Below are 25,268 nucleotides of genomic sequence, written 5' to 3'. Positions count from 1 at the left end.
CCTTGCCAGAGCAGCCCCAGAGGAAGATATTTCCTGTGGCACTATCTGTTCTCAAACTGAGAGGAACCAAACCAGAGAGCATCTTCACTGACATCTCTGGAACATCATTTTAACAATGTTCCACATGATAATGTTTTGGGTTTATTTGTTTTCTGCTGGTTAGCTCCTTCCCTGATTAACTCTTTTGATATTATTTAATATAATCTACAGTCTACTCTTTTGTTATATGAGAAAAAAAGTTACAATTGTACAATCCCCTAGTGTGACAGTTTCCTGTTGGCTTCACTCTAATGATTTTTGGTTTCTGTTGATCAGCAATATCCCTTTTGCTGGTGTAATTGTCATGAGAAAGCAGCCTCGCATTGTCACAGTCCCAGTGACAACTGAGGATAACGCGGGCACTTTTGTGTCCTCAGCTTACCTCATGACATAGAAAAACACTATTCTCTTGTCTTAGTTACACATCTTGTAATTGCAGGGGCTTGGGGCATTGGTTTCAGAGACTCTCTCGAACTAATTGCTGTAGTAACTCTTACGGCAACAGCAAGCCTGTTTTGCTAGTCTATTCTCTCTAAACTATCTCACTGTAATTAATACAGCACCTGTTACTACAACAACAAATTGTTTATTAATTGAGCCTAAGTATCCTCTATTTTTCTCACATCGTTGGTTTGCATGCTCTGCTTCTTTGCTGTGTAACCAATAGCTGTCCCCTGTCCACTACATGTGGACAAGCTCCCTTGGCTGTTCCTGGAGCATCCATCCAGCATAAGGGCCCCAGAAATAAATGCTACTTTCAGCACAAGTAATACCAAGAGCGCATGTGTTTCACTGAAATATCAACACAGCAACATTTCAGCCAGGATCACAGAGACATTGACATGCACAGAGTTGACATTTGTACCCATTCTATTACTATCTACACAAGATTAAAGGCTTATGACTACGTTTCAAACCTCTCTTATGATCAGTGTTTTCAATTGCTAACATAAAACTGTACCTTGCTCATTCACATGACTTCTTTACTAGTGAAATTTCACTGCATTTGCAAATGTACTTCCCCAGGGATTTTCTGATTGCTCCTCCAGAAAGGGGTAAAGGTGGGGCGGATGGGAATCAAATCTTTGTTAAGTAGTTTTTTAAATCAAACTTTGACCATAAATTTGAAACTGAGCCTTTGGTAACACTCCTCTGTTCACTTAAACTGGAGCATGACTGACTGAGTTCTTCTGAAATAAATTTACATAAACCCAAACTTTTGTTCACAAGTTCCATTGCACTTTAGCTGCCATTTCAATTTAAATGCTAAGCAAAAAGAGGAACAAAATTCTGCTAAGCAGATTGGTGACAGCATGGAGGGACATACTTCTGCTCAACTCAGAGGAGCTTCCACTTTTATGCATGATTAGATGCTGATAATTACTTTGTTTCCAATATAACTGTAATAACTTCTAACTTGAAGAAATACTACAGGAAATATTAGGCAGCGCAGAGCAATTCTAGTTGGATCTTAGTTTTATGTACTTCCATTTCCAAGTAGTGTTTCAGTCACTCTAATTGCTTTTCTTAGGTCACCCCAGCCTAATGACCTGGTTAGCTTAACTTGAGATATGACTTCTTGAAAGAAACTGTCTCCACAATAACTTTTCATTCCAAAATCTACAGATTTGCAGAATTAACATAATCTTCTACAGTATTATGAGCCAAGGTAAGCTGTCATAAATTTGGGTTCAATTTAACCAGTTCACCCCATGAAATGTCTACAGAGAGCTTTTATTTCATCAAAAGATGACAGAAGAGATTTTTATCTGGATCATATAATGGGCTCACCTGAACTCAGGACAAGCAGTTTGCATGACTGAAGTCACAACTTGTTTTGACAGTGGCTTTAGTGGACCCAGAATCACTGATGCTACTTTATGCAAAGTCTATTTTACATTACACAGCGATTTTACTGATTCAAAGAGCTGTTATCTACAATATGAAGCTCTCTTCCCGCAACAGACCATGCTGTCAATATCTGAATTGCAAACACTGAAGCTGTATAGACCCTTTGGATTTTGTTTTTGGTGTACATTGATATATGCTATTTTACTCAGTTTTTAGATATTATTTGCATTAAGACAACTAACTAAACTAAACAATAAAACCAACGTCCCAAATTCCAGTCCAGCATCACTAGTTTGAAACTTTCTGAAAACTCCTTAAATCATATGCAAATTAAATAACCTTTTTAGTTTTTACACGGGAAAAGAATAAACAGCACACTTGTTACTACTCAACATGAGGGGCAAAAAACTTGTCAGCTGAATACCCGAGACCGTAATTGACACTAATACTACTTTGAGATCTTCTATGAAACCACTTGCCACAGACGTGAGTTCTGCATGGCAAGGTCTTTATAAAGACAGCAAAAATGAAATGGTGGCAGCAGTATTGTCACTGCTGTTTGCAGAACAGCTTGTCACGTTCTGACAGTGCCAGACAGGCTAAAGTTGCAGAAAAGGCCACTGCTAATTGCAGCTGCCTTTTGGTTTCATTACTGCAGATGCAGTAGCAGGCTTGCTGGCGAACGCCCGGGCTGAGCCGCGCGGCCAGGGCGGTGCGAGCCCCGCGCAGCAGCGGCGGCGGCGGCGGGCAGGGCGCGGGCCGCCCGCGGTGCCCGGGCAGGGCAGAGCCGCTGCCATCGCTGACAGCCCCGCGGCCGCTCCCACAATGCACCCGCTCCCGCACACACTCACGGCGGCACACGGACACATCCGCGCTCGCAGCGCTCACGGGCTCTCCCTGGGGCCAACGCGCACCGACACACGGCCCCGCTCTCACACGCACGGCCCCCGCCCCCCCGGAACCAACTTACCCCCGAGTTACATCCCATTCACAAGCCTGGGCTTCCTCTGCCGCCCCTCCTCTGCGCGCCAGCCTCTGCTGCTGCAGAGAGGCCACATATGTCTGCAAACACTTCTAGGCAGAAACCAGCCAGTGCAGAACAAAGACAGCCGGGGTTGCCTTCATCTCAGCACAAGGCAGCCAGTAGCTATTTTCAAGCTTGTTCGCTCTCCCCCTCTAAGGGCACCCTGCTCTGTTTCTCCCTCTCTCTCTCCTCTTTGCCTGTCCAGCTACTGCACAACACACATCAATTATTCATTGCTTGTCTCCCGGTTTCCAGGCAAAACCAATCACAGATGGAGTCTTGCTAATGGGCTCATGCCGTACTTGCCAACAGGCTATTTGTGCTCAAGCTACAACCCTCTAGAGACAATAAAGAGAATCAGGTTAAGCTTTAAAACTTCACACGTACGCGAACAGACCTAAAACGGCGATAGACATGTAAGCATCCCTATGACATTGCTCAGGAGTACGTCTTCAGCATACAGCATGGCAGAAGGCTGCTGTAAATCTTCCGAAAGGGTTTTAAGAAAATCAAACACTCAGAAAAATCTCACCTCAGCTGCATGTTACTGATATTGATGGTTCTCTTTTCTGTCTCTAGTGATCCATGTCTTGCTTTCCCATTACACAGAGAGGTATGTCCTTCTCTCATACTCGTGCACGCACGCACACGCGCACACACACACACGCAGCCACAGCCACTTTGCCAGAAGGAAGAGAGAGAAAGAGAGGAGGAAAAAAAAAACCACCCAGGCAGCTCACATTTCAAACTTGCAAGGAGGGGTGGTGCTTAAAACGTTAGGACAAAGCCTCTGTCTCTGGCACCCAGCCAAAATACTGAAATAAATCCCCTCGATCAATTAATTGGAAGCAACACTTGTTCGAGCCCGCGTAACAAACCATTAAGGGCACCGGGGCTGAAAAGTCTTGAGATTTGGGAAATCTAATACCCTTGTTTCCCCCTACCCTGTTTGCTGAATGCTGTTGACTAAATCCATCAAACTAGTCATGCTAATTAGCGTCCAGGGCAGCCTCGGCGGCGGAGCAGCGCCCGGGGCGGGCGGCCCCCGCGGCCGGCAGTTTCCTTCCGGACCGGCCGCCGCCCCGCGCCGGGCGGGAGGTACCGGCGGGCCGGGCGGGAGGTACCGGCGGGCCGGGCCGGGCCGGGCCGGCGGGGGAGGTCGCTGGAGCGGCGGCGCCGGCTGCGGGCCCCGGGGCGCCCGGGCGCCGTCCTTCCGCCGCCAGGGGAAACTGAGGCAGGCGGCCGGGGGCTGCGGGCTGCCACCGGAACCGCTGTCACCTGCGGGACAGCCTGGCCCGGACAGGTGTCTTGGGGCGTCTTTGCGAGTTCAGGTCTTCACCTTTGCCGGCCGCACACTGCTCCCAAGACATCACCCGTTCCCGCGCCACTGCCAGTTCAGGGCTGCCCATGGAAGAGTTTTAAACAAGTTTCACATGTCCAGCTGTGCCTGTGGTGGTCAGCGTTTCAGCTGACAGTGCCGAAGGAAGAAAAACAAAAAACCAAAACCAACAAACAATCAAGCCCCAGGAAGCTAATGTGACAATTGTTTGCTCCCTCTCAAAGGGAAAACAGGCAGTTTAAGTTGTGGCCAGCCGAGCACCAGCCTTTTCCTGCCACCCTCCGCGATGCAGAGACACTTCCTTCCCCGCACAACCTGCACAAAGGCACCTCCACCTCTTAAAGGCGCACTCGGCCCTCTCGAAGTGAAGCAGCCGGCAAGTTCCAGCGAGAAACAAACAAACCAAAACAAACAAAATACAAATAATAATATGAAACTAATACTGTCTCTACTACAAAATTCCTTTCAGTGAAAAAATGGCCCCAGCTTCCCTTACCATGCTTAAAGTGACTTAACTGTGCTTTCCAAACACCTTAGCAGAGAGTCGGCAACATGACAGATCGGAGCAGCAAACTATCATAGACATCAAAGAGCAGCTCTTCTCTGAAAAATGATTCCACAAAAAAGCATTGTCAGATTTCATGTTCCTTTTTTTTTTTTTTTCCCCCAGGGAATCCATTACAAACAGGTAAGAGTTATGTGTGCTCTCACTTAACTTCCACTCCTGACGCAGGATCTCAAGGTCAGCCTGTTAGACAGGGTTATTGCTTTCTCTCCACAGCCATCAGACCAAGCAGAACTGCAAACCAAATCCTCCACACTTTGTGCAATCTCAGAGCTGCACAAGTGTGGCTGAGGGAACACTTCATAACAACACAGCTGCTACAGGTGGTCCAGGACTCAGTGCTGGGCCAGCATCCATAGTGGACAGTCCCTACAGCCTCAGTAAGCCTTCAGCTAGGTCCTCATAGATGCAGGTGGACCCACGGGGCTGCTAGAACAAATTCTTACACAAAATGTAGTTTCCATTGCAGTTGGTCAAATTTGAGATTCAGTCATATGGAAGAAAAATACATAACCTTATACAGTTTTTTCACTGCCTTTCAGAGTAGACAGATGCTTTAAGGAGGTGTAAATTAAACAGCTAGATTGGCAGAATAGATAGTAAGAAGCACACGTTTTAGGGGACTGTCAAAGCAATGAGAAGTATGTCAGTAATCCAAAACAAGGACCAAATTGCCCTGTCAATGGAACTGCACTGAGTTTAGACTTGGTGGATGTGAATGAAATTGATAATTGCTCTAATGCTACATGAATTCTTGACAGACACAGAATGAATATTTCTGTGCTTGTTTCAGGTTTTACTGCATTTACAGAAATTTCACAGTTCATAAACTATCATGGTGGTTTTTTTATTTTGAAAAAACACAAAAAGCAGCAACAAGAACATATCAGGTGGTTGTGAAGATATTGAGACTGGCTCCTTCCTCATACAAGCCTCGATTAAGTTATTTTCTGAGGGTGAAAAGTAATTTTATTTTTTCTGTATAGAAAACACATTCCCCAGGATCCTTTGTTTTTCTCTCTACCTACCATCGTAAGTAGTATCTCTTTGCAATTAAATTGCTCTTTCTAGTGTAATAGTGTAAGTTTCTCTTTTAAATCTGCCTGTCTTTTCAGAGGAAGTGGTTTAGAGTAGACAAATCACTTATCTAAAAATTATGTACTTACTTCTCCTTTGACAAATCTTCAGCAGGTTTCTAATCCCACCCTGCCACTTGAAATATCACTTTCTGTGAAGACATTTGAGTCACAGTTGTCAGAAGCATCAGGCTCTGTAGTTAAATGGATCAAATCACACTTCATAGCATGCAGTATTTTGAAGAAGGAGTGGTTTATCATTTGTAGAAATTAATCATAACCGTTTTTTCTCTAGGGCAAATTCCCAATCATTTTTAAAGATTATATGTTTAAACCCCTCTGACAGCAGTGTGTCAAATTACATCACAAGGAAGGTTATCTCAGGCAGTGATAACTATTAACACAACTCACTGAAGACACGTACTGCTGGGAGAAGCAGGTCCATACTGGGAGGCACCTTTTATATGCAGGGGTGGGAGAGCAGACTCTTTGGCCGTGCTTTGTGTGGCTCTGTTGAGGCCTCAGGGATCCCAGTGTCTGGGGGTGTGCCTGCTGCTGGCTGTTGTCCCAGCTCAGCCCCACAGGGGAGGGGAGACAGGGGTCAGGACATCTTTGAGTTCTACAGGGGGGAAAGAGGAGACACTTATTTGGACCACCTCTAGCTGATTAAGGAGAAGAGCTGGAAGATTTTCAGAGAAATCCCATTTATCTCAAAAAGGAGGCAATGTTTGTCTGTTTAACATACACTGTCAATGAGAAACAGTATTACTAACAGAAACTTTCCAAATCTCAATCCTGTCAGCCACCATTTGGCACAGAAGCAAACCACGTTCTTATGGTACTGATCTTTTCTCTCCATGCCAAGACACCTCTCTGAAGGAGTGGAGTTTTAAGAAGTCAGAAGCCTGTCCTTAAGTTGCGATGATGCAACAGACATGCCCATGAAACACCGATTTTTTGTGGTGAACAAGATAATGATGTGAACACATTCATATGTTCAGGTACCTTTGACTGCTCAACGTAAATGGCATGATGCTTATCTTCAACTACTTCAAATGAGGTAGCCGTTGGGCATAATTCTCACTTCTCTCCTGCCTTGCCCCTCTTTGGTGATATTGCAAACAATTAATCAAATAGATCAACACCTGTAATAAAGATGCAAACCATCAACAGCAAAAGAAGGAGAGGCTGCAGGGGGTGGAGATCAAATCACTCATTTGGATACTCCAGTATCAAGTAGACTGTAGAAGGGGGAACAGCATCATGTTCTACTGTAATATCATTGTGAGAGGTATGCTGAGAAAAGAGCAGACAAGTTGCTCAGAGAAAGAAAACATAAATGGGTAAGGAAAATCTCTTCATGTAGCTGTAATAGTAGTTACTGCCCACTGAGTCATCATAAAATCCTTTAGCAATGCAAATTTTCTATGACCAAAGATTTAAAGGTTTATCTCAGGGACCAATCTTTATTCATTCAAGTTTTGCTGCACTGCTGAACACAGCAGGGTAGTTCCTTACAATATTTGTCTAGAGCAGATTATTTGCCCAAGAATTAGTTCCCTGGATATGTATATATTTTATTATTGATTCAAAGGATTCAAAAAACTCTTTAAAAGGCTTACAATCACATAGTTGAAATACACAGAATACACGGATCAGTGGCCTTGTCGATTTTTCCTAATGTTTCACAGTAGGTTGAGTCAGTTGAAGCTGTTATAAATCTAAGGGCTGCATCCCAGTAAAAAACCAACCTTGTACTTGAAAAAATAAAAATTAAAATCCTTTGACTCTGCATCAAGTGTCTTTCATGCATAACCCATTTTTACATAATCAAATAAACTCATTCCAAAAAGAGGTGTGAAAGGAAAACCCAGTATTTAAAAGGAAATTTTAAAAAAGACCCTTTCACATGATTAAGTCCTATCCTGTTTAAGTAAGGGATTGCTACATTGCAGAGAATTCTATGACTAAGGTACATACTCTTTGATCACCTTCTGCATTAGGATTTATAAAACAAAGGTAGGGAAGTTACAAAATGTAATAACACAGCATCTCCTTTTTTTTCTGCTGCCCATGACCGCTGTTTGCTTGTAGCCCTTGGTAAGGAAATGTTTTGATGAACCCTCTGATCTGAACTCCACACCTGGAAACACCAAACGCTGTTTTGGATGCACACAGCAATTGGACCAAAACACTCAAAATCTTCTGAAAGAGACTTATGCCCTATTTAACTTTCAAGACCGTGGAAACGGTCACGTTCTTGTTACCCCATTACAAAACAATACTCCTTCAAGCCTCTGCAGAGACTCAGGCTAGACCTTCAAACACCTCTGTCAATTGCCAAAATATTTGGAAAAGGAGATCTATCTTAAGTCCATCTAATAATGTTGCAATTTTCTAGTATCTATTTCCTTCATTCTTTCTTTTGATTAAATGTCTTTGCCATGTGCATAAAACCAAGATGATCTACAAAATTACAATGCAAAAAACCACTCAGAACTATAGAGTGAAGCCATTCCTTATGTTTGTATCTTTGGTTCTCTTCCCAGCTATACTTTCATGGAAAACTGAGAAGCAAAAGTAACCAAAGCATGCAGAAATAAAGAACAAAGGAAGAATACCAAGGAAAAAAATCACATCTGTGAGGTAGCATGGCAGTCAGAAGAGAGGCTTTACAGACCTAAGGTATCACAGTACTGATGGCATCAGCTCAGAGTTGTCCCCAGCACTATTTCACCTGCAGCAGAGCCACTGCAGCTGCTCCCCCCTCCCCCCTGACTTGTTCTTCAGGCAATTTTAAAGACAGATGCAACAAACCTCACCTGTGATGTTCTGCCCTTGTTTTAATATCTCTATTTTGCTACAAATACTAATGTATGTTTTACAAGCTGCTTTTCAGGACATGGGAGCTTCATTGTTTTTCCAACTTTTAGAAGCTTCTAGTGGAACTCCTTGGTAAACTGGAGCATGGCATAAATGGTTTTCTGTGCCTCTTTTGGTACCTGGGCTAGAGTTCATGATATCTCTTCTAGCAAATCAGAAAGAAATCAAAATTAACTGAAGTTCTTTGCATTCAACATCCATTTTTTCAGCATGATCAAGTGGATTTCTAAAACATCCCTATTTTTCACTAAGTTTTGATTAAATATTTCTATACCACATCTTGCAAACGGCTTGATTGTCCTCATACAGTTTAGACATTTTTAGCCTTCTATCACTTTGGGGAAATATCTGATGAACCATTCTTTAGATTTCAAACAAATCTTTCAGCATTCATATGTTCTGCAAAGTACTAGAACTTTGTTACAACAAAGCAAGACTTTCAAATGCCATGAGGACTCCTACCTCTCTAAGAAAGCTTCAGTATACACTTCAATAAAACATTTTTTCTGCTGCTTTTCAAGATGGTTAAGAATATATTCTCCCTGAAAATATTTGGTTTTATTGAGCATATAGCAGAAGCCCCACCTCTGGCAAGCTATGAGTTAATTACAGCTAAGCTTTCTCTCTCCCTGATTAACTGTTCAAGGGGATAGGGAGGCAGCCCTGAAGACAGCAACTTAATCAGGTCTCACTGAAAGAAGATAGAAAACTATTAGAACAGCAGCTTGCGAGGCTATGTAGAACTAATGGGGTGCAAAAGAGTAAATGAAACTGAAACTTGGAAAGTAGAAGCCCTGCTGGGGCTCCTGGACACTTCTTGGCATTGAAAATCCAGTCTGAGCCATTTTGACTCTTCACAGTATTTTTCAGAAATATAAATTGTATGAATATTCCTCATTAAGATCTCAGAAGAATAAGCCCTCCATGAATGACTGTTTTCCAGTGACTATTTTCCTTTATCTTTTCCTTCTAGGCCTTCATATCCAGTTGACACTTCTCCTTACCCCAGCCCCATCACAGCTGTGTGAGCAGCTGCTGCTCTGGTTTTCTGGCTCAATTTGAGTCATTGTCCCCTCTGCATGGGGACCCCTCTTGGTCCCATTTCACTGGGCTGTCTCTGATCCAAAAATGGGTTTGAGAGGAAACCTAGGCTATTTGTTTATATCCTTTTCATTATTAGTTTTTAAAAACAACCCACTAATATATGGAAGGTATCAGTTATGAGAAGGAATATGTGATACAAACATCCTAAGTGGGACATAAATGCAGTAAGAAAAGATGTAAAGAGAAGATATGTCCTTCATTACCTTCAGTATTTACATTCTATACATAGGAAAGTTCATGACAGAACTTTTTTTCTGTGCTATGAGTGAACTGTGAGAGCATTAAAATGAGAACGTTTAGGTGCAGTGGTTGGGGGGGGTTTATTTAAAAAGTCTATGAAAACAACACTGAATGTCAATTTATTCAAATCAGTTGTAGAGTGTAGAAAACCACAGTGTAGAAAGTGCATTCAGATGTTTAATGATGCCATATCAAACATATGAGGGTTATATAAATAATCAAATAGATAAAAGTCCAAAATTACAAATTAAAAGTTACAAATTGGTGGCTATGCATCACTGTCTTGGAAAGCTTCCATTCTGGAATACAAAGACATTCATCATTTGGAGGCCAGCTCATGCTTCTAGCTTTGTATTTAAACAACCCCATGTACCATTATCATACACTTTTTATATCAATCTGCCAGAAAGCCATACAGAGTTATTTTTAGCAGACTATGAGATAAAGTACAGTTTAGCTTGCAAAGTAGCCTAATAAGGAAAAATGCTCTTGGTGAAGACCAAATGCAGTCACTGTCACTCTTCCCCTCATACTCTAATCAATTTCTAAGAGCATCCCTTAATTTTTCCCACTTACTGCATTAGCAACAGGATAGAACTAGAGGAAGACAAGCATTCTTTATAGTTTTCTCTATTTTGATAATCAAACATACAGTGACTGCAGAAAAATGGAATGGTCTGAAAAGAAAGTGGCTTTGCTCAGAGTCATTAAAGAAACCTCTTAGTAGACAATCATTTTAAGAGAAACAACAGCTTAACATCAGTTTTTGTTTTCAGAAACTGGCAAACTCAGGTCTTACTCAACTCCAAACACTTCAATGCCTCCAAGTATCAAAGCGGAGATAAAGGACTCTCAGGCAGTATTGGTATGCTTAAATACTAGCAAGAATCTTAAAACTAAAAAGTTCCCAAATCTACTAGATTACTTACAATCTGAGAAAAATACTCATTTTGACAGGTTATTACTAGGAGGAGGAGCTAGAGGGGGGTGATTCTGTAACAATTTATGAGAACAGCATTAAACCCAGCAAGTAACACAGGTTTCTATCTTTAGTAATTATTCATATACCTGTTCAGCTGATTATAAGTCGTAGCTCCAGGCTGTCTGCCTGCATTGCTAGGACACAGACAGCAACCTTTGCTAAATTGACTCCACTGGCTACGCTCATGCTGCAAGAGCTGTTTTCAAGGACAGATGTACAATGTTATATGGGTAAAGAGAGGAGCAAATTAAAGATGGGTGTTCTGTCAGGAAAAGGACTGAAGAACTTGTGTCAGCATTTCTCTACATTAATAGGACCTTAGATTTTTAACCCTTTACTACCTATTACTTAGGCCTTTCCTTCTTATATAGATGGCATAATTACATCTTCTCAAATAAAATAATGAAAATACAATAGTTAAGGACAAAATACAAGGACATGCATGATAAATAACTGTATACCTACACATGGATATAGAGGGATTCCATTAAGAGCATTCAATCCTTCTTAAACTGTGATTCATTTTAAAGCATCATAGCTTGTGAGTTAAATAAGCTGAGAACAGTAGAACATGAAGTTACCAAAACATATTACCACACAAAAGTATCACTCACTTTGAGATCATCAATAAGTATCTGGCACATTCGTACCAAATAGCTACACTCACATTTTTTATTTTTCTTTTTACCATTTTCTGTATATTTCTGTTTAAAGCAGTCCATGTATTTCTTTAAAGGATGCTGGAAGTCTTCTAGGCCTGAGAAATATTTAGCAGTATAGCCACAGAAGACAGCCCTGCTGTCAGCTCCTACCAAGCACAGACACGGTTTACACTGGCAAGAGGCTATGTCTTATATTGCCCTTATTGGGCTCTCACTGAAATTAAATTTACAGTTGAGGGTTTATGTGATATCACCAAAAGAGGGCTTCTGGCATGCATATAAACATATCCTATTTTACAAGAGGATTTCAAGCATAGATCTAGCCTACTTTGAGACTAAGAGCAAGTCTACACCTTGGAATGTTCACACTTCAAGATCTTCTAATAACTACATCCATCTGTTAAATAATTTACATTCTGATACAATATGCAGCAATAGCATAGCAGTGAGAATATACATTTCCATAATCTGGAAAATATCCAACGGTATTTAACACTGTTTCTTATTTCTCTCCTGCAACATCACATGGAGAGTTTCACAAAAGTTGTGCTTTTACGATGTGCAGGCACCAGAACAGAATCTTGTCCCAAGAGAGGCTTTGAAACGGTTTTACTCAAGTCTAGAATTCTTCCACCGTGACTGACAGAAACTATCCTCTTTTTAATTAATATGCATCAGTTGAGTCTCTCTGTCCACTGTTACCTTGGTGGGCTGATTGTCCACTCAAAAGACTGAGTGTTAAGGATTAAATATTTCAAGGCAGAAGCTTTAGAATGGGAAGTTTGACAGTGAGCTATTTTTAGTGAAGCCTCCAAAGTAAAAACAGGAAAAATTTGCATGTTTCCTTAGGCCATAAATGTGGTTTTACTTTTTGTTTCATATTTAAATCCACTATTAAGTAAATGTTACAGTTGAACATATTTTTTGGAAGCTTAACCAGACAACTCTATTTTAATCACTTAATTTCTTTTAATTACTTAAAGTACTTCGAGAATACACACTCAAGTATCTCCTCTAACTACAAAAACTGAAGTGAAAGTTCAGGTGCAGTGAGACCAGCTTAAATGAGAGAGTACAATCTGGAGAAGATGAGAAAATGAAAATTTTGAATACTTCAACTTCAGAAGGCATAATTGGCTCTGATTTTCTAAAAGTGCTAAATCTCCTGCTGCTACAAGTTAAGCATCTTTAACATATTTTCAGTTCAGCAGATCCAAGAACTGAGAAACCACAGGTCATTACCACAGCTTTTAACTTTTGCCCAAACAGTCAACGTCAACTCTCCAAACTATTTATTGATAACTGCACCTTTCTAATCAACATTTTGAATTAAAAAGTGCTGGCAGGTTATTTAAGTGAGGCTTAACAAACTTTAGTGTCTGTAAGCCACTTATCTTGGCCTGGAGGACCTGCTGTCTGAAAAATGCTGTGTGGGCCTTAAAATAATTCATGTTGAAATTTTTTCTTAAAGGAGCTGTAACATACTTTCATACCTACAAAGAAAAGCTAGTAGAGTGAAAGCAAATTGTTTTTATCGAAGTTAAGGGAAATAAAGTTACAAAAGTTACATTTCCTTTTACTTTGGGGAAGGCAATATTAGACATATTTACAGAAATCAACATTAATAGAAAAAAGATTCTGCTTTTTGTCAAAGATGATTTCTGTGACAAGGTATTAGAAATGACAAACCTTCATGAGGCAGGGACTTTCCAGAAGGAAAGACAGAACTTCTACAGTGCTTCAGATCTCATCAAAACCATTTCTATTTTCTCATGAGTATGATGTCCTCTCCAAATTGCCTTCTCTTGCTTTGAATCACCTTTACCTCTTTGAAGACATTCTTCTGGGTGAAGGCCTATGATTTTAATATTTATAGCCCTGACAAAATTAGGGTTTATATTGTAGTACTATCTGCACTCTCATCTGCTATATCTTTCTGGGATTTAATAGTAGCTCTTATCTCTACTGAAAGAGCTAAGTTTAGTGATTAAGTCTCCTCACTTCGATAGATCAGAATCATAGGGGTCTGCCATAAACTCCTGTATCAAAATCAGAGAGGAGGAAATGGAAGTCAGCTTTACAAAACCAGAGCAAAGAAGTTAATGAGTAACTTTCAATACCACTCCTTAACAGCTTCATCATTTAGTAGAGAGAAATAACTATTTCAGCAAGCTGAGAAGACTTATATGCCTTTTAACTCTCTTGGAAATCTTGTCATGCTGCTGGGACTAAGGAGGAGAAAGACAGAGGCAAAGATAAAATCAGTTTGTCACTTTGTTTTTACACTGGTGCAAGGGGGCAGATGGGAGAGAGATAACCCTAGTTTCTCCATAACCCTCGATATGTGACTTGTGTACTCCTAGTCCCCTTTCAGATACATGCCACTGACTGCAAACCATCTCCTGCTACACTATAAGCAAACTATTTCAAGTCTACAGCACAATTTTATTTTTCCACATGAGGAAAACAGACTTTTTCTTGGATTCTCTATGAAAACAACCAGGATTCGCTTCATTTTTGGTAGCAATTCCTCTATAGAAAAGATTTTAGGAAGTAGTGTACATGGGTGTAGGTGGTTACTCTTGCTTCAATTTTTTTATTGGCTTCTAGGGAATGTCATATATGATAACACTTCTAACCCAGTGCATGCCTATTGAGCTGTACTCTCTCCATTGGCCTCAGGATGAAAAAAAAATACACATACACACACATTTTTGGTTTGGGTTTTTTTCTGTTGCAACTTAATTTTCATTACTGAATACTTTTTCCAAAATAAAGTAACAGAATAATCAGGAAAAAAACCTACATGTCTTTAAATTTGGAGTGATTTAAAAGCAAAAGCAGCAGACCCATGCAAGTAGTTTCTATATTCTGGGAATAAGCATGCAAATTCTGTCAATTTATGATGAGAAATAACGAAAAACAAACCATTGATCAAATCAACATTTTGACTTGTCTTAAATATCACCAGGGAGAGAGGAACTAAACTGAAGATGTATGGGTCCAATGTAATTAATTTTCTTATTACTAATCACTGGAGTTATACTACTGCCCAGAGACACAAGGAGGATTAGAATATCGTCATAACAGAAATGATCAGTAGTACTTGTTAACTTTTAGCTTTAAAAGTACACCTAAATTCTTAAGACTTTGACACCGCCTTATATAACAGCAAAAATAATTCATAGGCATTCATCAAAAAAAAAAAAAAAGGCCTGAATCCCTATAGAATGCCACAGGAAGGCATGTAACAACCTTAAACCTACTAAAATGTGTAACACGATTTACTTGGTTCTGATAAAATATTTATATTGCTCTCAGACAAAGTATTGACTGAGATATCTTATTTCGTCAAAAACATGAAAACATTCTCTAAATAATTACATCAGATTAAAAAGCTGATATTTAAGCAACAATGCTCTTTCAGGGTGCTCATCCTGCAGGCAGAGGAATACAAAGGTAAGAAAAAATCTGTGAGAAAACAACATTTCTGTACTGTGGTTAACGTTACTGAAGATGACTGTGTCAACCAACTGCAATGCAAGCTAGCAAGTAAACTCAAACACGGATTGTAAATCTGAAGGAAAATCCATGCATTCTTTTAACTCCTGCATTAACTACCAGAGGAGCAAGTGGTGCCGTTGGGAGGAGCAACCAAGACAGGGGGAGCAGCCACCTCTGTTGCTGCCTTCTGGGAGGCAGCAGCAAGGAGAAGGAACTACTTTCAAGACTGAGGTGTGCTTTGGGGAGGCAGTCACACTGGGGATTCCTCCAAATTAGACCAAATTCTCCCACGCAACCTGGTACATTTTCCTTTCTGCATTGGTAAATGAAAAGAAGAGACATAGAAAAGATGGCATTTTTGCCCAGCATATTACAAAATAGAAGTAGTACCCAGCTCCAAATACAATTTGTTTTATTTACAAAGACAGTAAACAGAGAGGTGAAAAAGGAAAGAAGTCGCTGTGTCGCCACTTGAGCCCTGTTTGGGAGGAATTCAACACATTAATGCAATCGATTACACCAGTGCTTAACAGCAAATCCACTACTTGCCTGCTATCCTCACTTCAGGGAATAGATAAGTGACGAGGACTGTTGGTATATCCCATAGGCAGAAGGTGAGGAGGTCACCGTGCTCTGAGGGGCACTGAGGGGTACTGATACAGAGCACTCAGTCCCTTGTGACAAGAGTGGCTCCCTTCTGTCACTGACTGCACTGCCCTAAACAGTGTCATAAAAACACGATCCTTAAACTGAGATGATTGGTTAAATTGGGTTTCTGACTGCTCTCAGAAAAGACCTCACAGTGGCAAATTGTAATTAATCTAAAAGCTCTTGTAACTGAGTTAACATTGTCCATTTCCACAGGAGGTTCCTCATTTTTAAGAATACAATGTCAAATCCGGGACAAAGCTTCATGACCGTAAACTCTGTAAATTCTTCATCTTCTCTCTCAAAAAAGGCACTAGAAGAAAAACAATGGCATGACAAAGGCAGTTGGGAGACTCAAGACAGCAGTTCCCAGTTCTCTGACAGGGCTAACTCAGTTCCCACCTCTTCTCCAAACCTTGCCTTCCTTTACTCTCTTTCCTGTCTAGCTCAGTAAAAGTTATTCATAGGAGGGACCTTCAAAATACGTGCAGAGTTTCTTAGCACAAATGGTACTGATCTCATATGGGACCTATGAGAGCACCAGTGAGTAACACCAACACTGCAACCAACCAGCGCTGCATCAGGGCACCAGAAAAACCACAGATTACATCCTTTGAAAATTCTGCACTTTGGTGACTGCAGCAGACAATGTCACCTCCTTAGGACAGGGAGTACATTGACTATAGCCAGTACTTGGTGTAACAAACATTTAGTTCGCTAATAAACAGCTTAAGGCAAGAACTAAGTTTTTCAATAACTTGTTTAAGAAGGTAGCATTACAAATTTAAGAAGGCTAGGAGGGATATACTTTCTTTTAAAACCACGTATCATTATAATGAAGGATGTGACTGTAACAACTGAGTTTCAAACTCTGTTCACTTGGCTAAGCAGCCTTTTGCTATGGAGTGGGTTGTGATAAGGCCTGGGTTATCTTGTTACCATCAGGAGCTGTTCAGCAGCACACACACCATGATCACACAGGTCACAACTCAGCTCACATGCCTACATCGCCAAATTCGGCATCTTGAACCTGGAGAATTTCATGCTTAGGGATTCTGCTTTGACAAATGTTACATTTTTTGAAAGTGTTTCACTTCACATTTGTCGTTTAATGCTTAGCCAGTAGGCTGCGTCCCTGAAACATTATCCCATATGTGTAACTTGGAATGTTTCTCACTTAGTGCTTTCTTCCACTGCCCCCCTCCCCCCTCCAAAAAAAAAATCCTTAAAATGTCTACTTCACAGCACTGATACAGCAAAGCACATAATTCTTTCACCAGCCACTTGCACGTCTGCAGACTAAGATGTAACAAAAGAAGTAACAACCTACAGAATGCTACTAACACCATAGTACATCAAAAACACACACACAAACTCTTGTACATATTTTAAGTTCATTTTCCACAGAAGTTTTAATTTAGACTTCAATTACTGAATTTCTATCAGCAAAGGTTTTATTTTTGCCACTGGTTCCTTTTTATTGGTTTTTTCCCCATGGCACAAACCCATTATTTTTCTCTGACATCTTCTGAAATTAATTTCTTTTAATCTTTTGTTACCTTTACCTAATGTCATCAATATTCAATATTCTACCCCTGAAAACCGATTTTAAAAAAATCTATTGTTTTCTCCATTCCTCTCCCAATTACAGTACTGTTATTACCCTTTATTCACAGTCACTTTTTCTCTTGCATACATCTACCCTGCGGCCAGTCCAGGCAAAGACTGCTAGGCATTGATCAAAGAATGAGACTGGCTACATTAATCCTCAATTGGTACAATGTACATACTGCATGAAGTTTTAAAAATAAAAGAGAGGTTTTTATAATATTAAAATAATTTTTAAAATATTCCCTCTAATTAAATAGTAAAGTCACTGTATCAGCTCACATCACTACTTTTCATCTAAAAAGACCCCAAGTGGACAGCAAATAACCTCTAGATAGCAGAGCAAGTGACAACCTTGAAGAAGAGATGTCCAGAAGACTTACACAGAAGATGCAGGGCATTTTTAAATGTGTACTTAAAACCAGCACCCGCTCTCCCACATGGAGTTCAATAAGCAGAGCGATTTCTCACTGTCTATGCATTAAAAGCAGAGGCAAGGGAAAACGTTTCCATCATAGCTACTAACAAAAACTGTTGGTGCATACATTGGCCTTTCAGACATCTGTGGTCTTACACTTTGTCACTTTGGAGCAGATGTTTAATTGGGAGGAAGTGATTTTAAACATCTGTAGCCAACATCTGAGATGGTGGATGAAGACCACACAGAGCCTTGAGGAAATTAAAAGTCTATGCAATTATGTCACTTCCTAGTATGAGTATTTAGGAGAATTTTAAAAATAAACAAAACTAGAAGTTTCAATAGAGAACCTCCAAAATCCTTCCTCTCCTCTCACTTGCCTTCCTGTGCCTTAGAAAATAATTGGTAACAGAGGAGATATAAAGTCCATTAACCAAGGTTTGACCAACAAGAGATATTGCATTCCTTGAAGGAAAAATATCAGGGAAAACCCCGCCAATTTAGTATCAAGCCTTTAAACCCTTAGGGAAACAAAGCAAAACAGAGCAAATATTTAAAATGTAAAGCATTACTCAGTTCTAGTGGGCCTCAGGTGTACTGAATCAACTCAGGTTTAGCAACTACATCTGCAGCATATACAACAGCAAAAGTCTTCCAGCAAGAAGAGCCAGGGGACAGACTCCCCAGAATCCAAGTCTCCAGCTTGCACTGGCATTGCTGGTGATGACCCCCAGACCTGAGCAACTGGCTGCCTCCTGACTTCTGGTTACATCTTTCAGAAGCCAGGTTCTTCTCAGAAGAGCCTGGATAAAAAAGAACATCCAGCCAAGGTTTTCTACTTGGGGAGATGATACACTGGGAAAAAATGACAGGGGAAAATAGATCAGTTTCTATCAATGTGAGTGGAGGTAGCCATGAAATTCAGTTTCAGCAAACATTAACCAAGACTTCCATTTTTCAAAACCGCTTTGCTTAAACAGAGCATCATCTACAGAAATACAGACATCATACAGTCAGTTACTACATTTCTGATATTCTAATTTAAAACTGCAAACCTTAACAAAATTAAAAACATGCTTAAATAAAAATACTAATTCAGCTTGGTTTTGTTACCCCTTCTTTCTAGAAGTCATTTACTATTGTACTGCACACAGATAGCATTCTATCTAAATTAGAGCATTGGGATTTTGCACTTTATCAAATATGTAAAAATAAATGTTACTTTGGTAGGAAGGTTACTGATCAAAAAGTTTAAATTTAATTAAGATCAAGACAACAAAATGGTAATGGCTCACCTCATACACAGTTTATAAAACAAGAGGAAAATCACAAGGTTTCACAAAAATTATGTGATCAATAAGTATTTCTCTAACTTGATAAAATCAATCCCTAAAAATCTTCCTCAAATGGATGCCAGACCCGAGAGCAGAGAAGTGCTACGTAAAAATCACTCTAAGTAGCATTAGTAAACCACTGCTATTTAGGAATATCAAAAGACCTTGTCATAATTTTCAACCCATAAACCTGCTGGAGTAGCTCCATGGCAGAAGTGAAAGACTTGGAAGAGGCCAGTATGGTGTGTTGTGCCATCACACATTCACTCATATAGCTGACATGCTTTGTCTTGACAGTAAAAAAATCTTTCTTTGATTTAAGCTAAAGACTATGGCTTTATGAAAAAAAAGGCAGCTCAAAAGAGGAAGATGCTGAAGATGCTGTTTCACAACATGCATTGGGGAAGGATACAACTCTGCTGTTTCCAAGTCCCCTGGTCTTCAGCCTTCAGTAGAAGGTATCTGTTCATCTGGAACAGCAGGGAAAGCACACCTGACACTGACAGCTTTATGAGGGGTTTCTGGATCACAAGACTGTCTGGAAATTTCTGTGTACAAATCAGTGTGTAAAGATCACCAAACTCACACACCGAGTACCAAAACCAAACACCATTTCAAAGTACTGCAGTGTCTTCATTCCAGTAGAACTGGAACATGGTTTTCCCCTCCACAGAACGAATCCTAACACAAGCAGCAAAATTTCCAAGAAAAAAATATTGTTAAAAGCTCCACGGAAAACTTCCATTTTTGTCCTGCATGAAAATGATATTTTAGCTCAGCTTTTAGTATGACTTTTTAAATTAAAAAAAAATTAAATTAATTAGTTGCTATTAATTAGCAGTCAAAGACAGAGAAACAAGCATGCTCTCTCATCTCAGATGAGTTATGATGGTACCCTCAAAGCTGACTCAGGAATTAATGTAGTTGTTTCAAGAAACAAAATAGCAAAAGATTCAATCTTTGGCAGCATTTAAACCATCTGTTCCACACTATTTTAATCACTTCTGCTCAGTACAGAGATTATGGGTTTCAGTTCATTTGTGATGGAAAAACAAAGAATGCTGCATTTTTACAGCATGTGGGGGGAAATCCAGAATCCTCCCAACTACCCCGAAACTGGGGTATATGAAGAAAGTAAAAGGCTTACTGGTGGCGCGCCTGAGCATGATAAAACAACCCTCCCCCTCCATGTGAGATTCCTCCTGTGCTTCGAAGCAAACACAAATTGGAATGTGCCACACTGACCTGAAAAAAAGGGGGATGTGGGGAAGAAGTTCCTATTAGCCACTTTATTATGGCAAAACAATTAGTACCATTCTTTCCAATGAAGAACCCAAAAGTTCCCATTGCTATTTGTTGTGGGAAACTCCTTATTAATGTGAAGAATGTGTTTCATCAGCTCAGAAGTTACAGACTTACAATGACTTCCTCGTAGCACTAAAAGTTCAGCAGGGTAGAAGCAGTAGGTGGGTTAGAAGGGATGAGCCTATCTTCTCTGTAACACAGTGATTTCTTGTCCCTTCTCCCCAACCCTGAAAGAAGAGCAAGCAGTTCTTCAAGATGACAAGCAGACACAGAAGGCTGGTCCCACAGTTCACTCAAAGAGATCTTCAACTGAAAGTCTCCTCTGTGCAGGTGACTGGTGGATTAACAGGAGCGCTTGTGTTTACCTGCCCGAGCTACACAAATGACTATTCCCCTATGACATCTGCATCTTCCCCAAGGAACTGCAATGTTCCAGTTTCTGCTTCCACTGTGTTGTCTTAGAAGTTTGAAGGGGATCTCACACAGCTCTTTGGGCTGCAGTTGAAAGGGCATGTGAGGTCCTGTGCATGTGAGACTGAGGGGTCTTCCCAAACATCCAAAGCTCATGTGGTCTTCTTGAAAACACTGAAAAGACTTATCCAGACCTAAAATGACTTGGTCTGTGACTTGACTGAGATGTAGGTAGCCAAACAGATTTAGTTAGAGGAAACTTGAACTTCATCTAAACGTGTCAGCTTACTCAAGCTCAATGTCCCACTGAAAAAGTTTTTTCTGTTGTAAAAATTAATTCTTAGTATTCCCACGATCAGTAACTCCCATATGTTACCATTTTATACTGGTATCAAACGACCAACTCAACTATATGAAGGTCAGCATGCATTTGGCTAAACAGGCTTGGTACATTTGTTTTGCCTTGGATGTTTGGCCTTGGATGACTGACAGCGTTGGCTGGAAAATAAATAAATGCATTATGCAATTTTTTATTTTCCTTACCAGTTTTCAACCAGTCCACTGTAAATTCACATTTACTGCCTTTTACAGTCATCAAAACTAGCAAGAAATTGAATGTATTCATAAAAATGCTTGATTTCTGCATATAGACAAAACATGCTCAAAAATAAAAATATAATCAACCGTTTAACTTGAGTATAAAAGATAAAGCATTTTTTATGGTCCAGAGTACACCCATATGCTTGTAGTTAAGAATATAATAACTCTTAACTACGTAAATCAAGGAGATAGAAAAGATCCCCTGGTTTACATAGATTTGTGCAGCCACTGCTGAAGGATCCACTAATTGGATTAGTCATCTCTGATCTCGGCAGACTCAGATTAAGCTGTAGATTTCCACAGGAAACATTTTCTGTACTGTAGCAAACATAAGCACAATGAGGTACTTTCCTTCCTCTTTTTTCACCTTGTTTTCCCAATTTGAGGCTTTTAGCATTAATTCCATCTGGATATCACCTACTAAAACCCTGTAAAAACTGAGACCTGTGTGAATATCGTATACCCAACAGAGGGTGCCGGTCTGAACCAGAAAGGGATTGTAGTGATCTATTTTTAGGACAGAAATGTCACAGTCAATAGTGAGGCACATATCCTGCTTCACTCTGCCCTGGAGGTAACAGCTTTAAAGGTCAGAAAGCAATGCTTTCTGGAGATGCCCCACTCCAGCTTCTCTAAAAAGAATGTCTGATTAGCCTTTTGAATCAGAAAGTTATTTACCCATAGTGGTAAGACTTCAAACTGCTCACACCCTGCATATATGTGCACTTTGGACAGTTGTTCCCCACTTATGACAGTCTTTCTTAGAGTCCATGGGATACTTCATGTTCTTGCTCTCTGCAATACAAGTATGAAAGACAGATCAAACTGTCCCCTAACTATCACCCCAGAAACTAAAAGATAGAAGGAAAAGACTGAAGCACGGGAAATGCTCCTCAAAGAACTCTTCCTAGTAGCTGGCAAATGAGTGTTTTCTCTCTTCAACTGATTGTTTTTATACAATCTCAAATACTGATACTTGAGATACTTCCAAACAGATTTCAAAGTCCTCATGGTTCAAGAGATTGCAGGGTAGCTGTAACAGCCTCCTGACATAACCCTCTGAGGCACCTAGGGTAACAGAGAATGGAAATCCAGATAGAGGGCTGCGAAGAAGAGAGAAAACAAGTCTTTAGTGAAGCCCCAGCTGTGACTCGAGACCTCCAGTAATATGATCTAATCATAATTAAATCTGCCCACTTAGGTGATTTCATTACATGTTCTACTGTAACCTGTTATGCACTTAGACAACTTCTATGTATAAAATGACCACGTCCCCACTTTGATCCTTCTGTTATCATAATAAGTAGACATAGTTTGGCACTTTCATCATGCTTGTATGCAAAATATGGAGATATGGGGAAAAAACCTAAGAAAATCAGTGAAGAAATATCCTGGCTCAAATTAATTAAATCATCATCTTAGAGAGACGCATTGGATACAATCAAAGAATAATGGACATAAAAACATAGTCCAAAAAATCCACCATTCAGGCTTGAGCTTTCCTTCTATTTTGCTGGCTGAGACGATGTCCAGCAAGAAAGACAATTTATACTATATTAGAGGACAATTTATACTATGTTAGTGAGAAAGCTGCTTCCCTGATGGGCTGCTTCCTTCCTCTAACTCCATGCACACAACTTCAGCAGCAGCTGCAGTAGCTGCTCCAGCTCTTTACAGTTTATATACTCTTGGCCTGTGGCAGGATGATGAGCTGCTGGGTGAGAGAAAAGGATAATGTGGGAGACCCAACAGAGGAAAGCTGATGCTTTGTCACTGACAACAGCCCAGCTCTCTCATTAGGAACGGTCTCTCATTCACAGCTGCTTCCCCTTTCCGTACTTCACCTCACCTAGCAAGGGGAACCAAGTCAAACTGAAGCTCTGATTTGACTCGAGACACCTGTGAGCCCACTGCTCTAGACTGTGAACATAGCTGACAACTGGCATGAAATGAATTACACGGTACAGACAAATATTACTACAAAGTCACCCATTCTCCATCAAAGCTGCCTGCAGAGTTAATGGAACACTTTTCCAAATGCAACAGCTTTCAGTCACTACTGGCAAAATTGGTACAGGTGTCATCAGGCACGAAGGTGATTTTTAATTATTCTTTTTAAACCACAGAAATATCAATAAATAAATGAATACATGTCATTTCCTGGTATCTAAATGAAGATGATTAAATTTAAGCTTTAGACTCATGCACCAGGTAAAAGTGATTAGTAGATAATGTACACATGAACAAAATGTTGAACACCTTTTAAAACACAAGTCGAGATTTATTTAGCTCTCTTACCTGCTTTTCTCCTTTGAACTTATTCCTGTCAATGACTCAATTAGCTTCCTTTGCAGATCCTAAGTCCCCATGCTGTGAGTTTTACCAAGTAGAAGAAATCTGATCTTTTGCAGTGCACCTCCTTGATTAATCCCTTGTTAATACATCAGGGCAACTCTACTGTGTTACTTAGGCAGGGACCGTAGTTAAAAGCTCACAACCAGCCCCAGCTCATTTACAAAACATGGCTGAAATTCCCATGTGTGCTTCTGTGTAAGAAGCATCATCTTGTCCTTCATATTCCTATGGGGGAAATTCTTATTAGGCCCTTAATGACCCAAGGCCAACAAATAATAGGTTATTTATTTATTGGAGACATCATGAATTAAAATAACCTGTGAAACCAAGAGAATTAAAACTGCTTCTCTATGACAGGCACTCTTCATTTAACACTTCTGTCTACACATTTTCTTCATTTTTTTGTTATGAAAATGAGTTAGTACTTTGCCTTTCAGAGACTGGACAAAGGGATTCATTTCATAGAAGTGGCATCAGAAAAAACAAAGCTGGAATGATTACTGTGCTGGGCATGGTCCTGCCATATACTGCAGAACATACTACGTGGAGGAAAGATGCCTTAAAAATACCAGAGATCAAACTGTTGGGTTTGGGTATTGTTAGCAAAAACTCTAAGCAACTTCAACATATTGACACATTCCTTCACCACTGGGACTCAAATAAAATGCCAGCAGGCAGACCTCAGAAGAACTGACGGAAGAAAGGGCGAGTTTAAACTCCTTTCCACCCACAAAAATCATGCTTTGGACTAGCAATGCTGTCCTATTATTCATTGGCTCAAAAATACTGATTCAGCAAAGAATTTAAGCATGTGCCTAAATTTAAGCAGTTTAATTAACTTTGACGTCAGTGAGCCCACTTCTGTGCTTATAATTAGATATGTGCTTGCTGAAGCAGAGCCCATCTGAATAGAATCTCGTTGATTTTAATTTGGCCCTTTGTCTTTGCCCCTCATTTATTCTTTGCAGTGACTGAAGGATTAGTGCTAAGGTTCTGGTTCAGGAATGCACTTAAACAACTCATCTTCACTCATAACATGCAGAAAGAAGCTAAGCATGTCTCAAAAAATAAGCATAGACCTGAGTACTTTCCTGAATAATGGAAGTTTCATGGTTGAAGAACATGTGGTGGTCTAGTCCTTCTTTTTGTTAGTCTGATTTTTTTTTACAAGATAGAATTTTTTTTCCATTTCCATAAATAAAAAGCTAAAAGTAGTGTTCCACACACTATAAATGAAAATTTACATGTAAGCAGCTACTTCACAGAGAAATCAAACTTATATAGGAATTCTTTCTCAAAGTTGTTAGAGTTCTTGCAGTG

At 40.1% G+C, this 25,268-nt stretch overlaps 1 protein-coding gene across 9 annotated transcripts in view; it reads right to left on the bottom strand.

Annotated features, from left to right (window-relative positions):
* Nucleotides 1-25,268, bottom strand: part of ZMIZ1 (zinc finger MIZ-type containing 1) — a 303,291-nt gene that overhangs the window by 88,074 nt on the left and 189,949 nt on the right. Inside the window, exon 1 of one of the 9 annotated variants that reach the window (XM_048310662.1) lies at nucleotides 3,447-3,597. The exons of 7 other annotated variants lie outside the window; for them this stretch is intronic. The gene's annotated coding sequence lies outside the window, so the exon portion shown is untranslated. Of the gene's footprint in view, nucleotides 1-2,860; nucleotides 3,106-3,446; nucleotides 3,598-25,268 lie in introns of those variants that run through there. One more of the 9 variants, XM_048310663.1, reaches the window with a different exon arrangement.

Source organism: Corvus hawaiiensis, chromosome 8 (genome assembly GCF_020740725.1).
Source record: "Corvus hawaiiensis isolate bCorHaw1 chromosome 8, bCorHaw1.pri.cur, whole genome shotgun sequence".
NCBI lineage: Eukaryota > Metazoa > Chordata > Aves > Passeriformes > Corvidae > Corvus > Corvus hawaiiensis.
Note: the sequence above shows the minus strand (reverse complement) of the source record. Positions and strands in the feature narration are given on the sequence as shown.